The following is a 2109-nucleotide window of genomic DNA, read 5'->3' as shown; positions in this document are numbered from 1 at the left end:
GACTACAAACTACTGCCGTCATACGCGACACACTCAAGCAACGTTCTCTGCCCCCTGGCACCAATCAGCACGCGGCAGGAACCCTTTTTCCCGGCCTCTGATTGGTCCACCGCGCTGCCGCTCCGCACGAAACCCCGCCCACTTCCACACAGGCGAGTTCGCCCGAGCCTCCCGAGTGCTCCCAAAATTACGTAATAGATCCTCATGTCCTAAAAAGGGAAATATGTGTCTACTGTTTGTGAGGAGAGGGATTCCAGGCTGCAGATTAGCAAGGTAGACACACGCTCAGTCCCGGGCCCTGACTGCTCAGAGAGTCACCTCTCTGCAGACAAATGGGCTAGTATGTCAGTTGTTTTATATATAAATATATGTATATATATTACTATATTATATATATATACTAGAAGCACTCCAAACATCATTGGAAATAGTAATGAGAGAAGAATCACTTCTCATGTCTGTATTTTAAGATGAAAGTGTTGTATTTGTTGTTAACTGGTGCCAAAATAAAGAACAAACAAACAAACAAACAAATCAGTAATGCGCACCACAGAGTCACTGACTCTAACCACTATCAATAAGGACAGCAAAAACATGAACCCAAAAAGATCACATGCAGACATAATACTGCCACAAAGACCTTGAGAATGACCACACAATGACACAGTGTGACTAGAAACTAACATAAACCATGATACCAACTGACACAAAATGTCCACAAAGAGATACAATTAGAAACTCATGTAACAACGCATGTAAAATAATCATAAAAAGACAAAAAGTCACCGTCAAAATAATGAAACTGATCACATATGGAGAAAAATGTTTTGCAAAAAAAAAAGAAGAAAAATATATGATCATAGAAAATAATCATACAATGATTGAAAAGAGAGAGAATCACCACAAAGAAACAAAAAATCAAACACTTGAAAGACTCACACAGCCACAATATGAAACTGAAAGCATAAGTGAACACAAAACTACAATAGAGAAGTCTAAATTGACCACTGAAACACACAGACCAAGGACAAAGAAGCTCGAAATGACCACTTAGAACACATTCAAAATGTCCACAGGAACACTATACTACAGTATATACTGTATATACGTATGTTACGACCAAAATACAAAAAAAAACTACAGAATGATACAAAACAACAAAGACAAACACAATGATCATACACAAACCTAAAACTACATCAAATACATACACAACTGTATAATGACAGAGAATACCCATACAGCAATGTTAACCAAGATGAGAAGAAATAAAACGTCCACAGACACATACACATAAGCAATGCAGAGGTGCAAAATGAATGGCAGAAACTGAACACAGAACAAATTCAAATAAAATACTACCTTGTTTAATGATCACTCGAAGCAAAAACCACTGAATGATATGAAATAACAACAAAGAGGTATGGAATGAATGCAGAGAAAACTGGAGAATAAAAAACTGAAATTAAAACGATCACAATGAAAGAAATGACCATAAAGAGACATAAAACAATGACAAACAGATGCACTCAATCTCCAAAAACAGATTACCAAAAATGCCAACAGACACAACCACGAAGAGGCCCTGTGTGACCACAAAGGAGAAGAAATAACCACAAATAGACACAAAACAATCAGACAGGCCCGTAATCCCACCATAAAGGACACACAACAAATGTTACACACAAAACATAAACAATTACACGGTGCTTTCTGTCCCTTGACGAACATGAGTGGGGTTTTCCGTGTGTGCAAACACAACACTTTATCTCATAATCTACCCTTGATTAATGAGTATTCTCTGAGCTGTTTTTTTCTTTTTTTTTAAATAATCCTGTCATTATTGAACAATCTGTCTCATCTCACTTTGGATCCATTGATGTACAATGGCACATGGTACCATCAGTGAAATTGCACAGCATCTTAGCGATTGCAGCGACCAAAATAATTGGCTCAGTGTGTCTCACACTCGTTATGCAGCATGTAAACCCTCAAGTGTTTACAAACCCAGCTGTCAGTGGCATATATGCTGCTTTTTCTTCTTCTTTTTTTTTTTTTTAATTCCTCCTCGGTCTCAATCTCACACCCTGAAAGAAACATCAATATTTA

The sequence above is a fragment of the Blennius ocellaris genome, assembly GCF_963422515.1.
Source record: "Blennius ocellaris genome assembly, chromosome: 21".
NCBI classification, from domain to species: Eukaryota; Metazoa; Chordata; class Actinopteri; order Blenniiformes; family Blenniidae; genus Blennius; species Blennius ocellaris.
Note: the sequence above shows the minus strand (reverse complement) of the source record.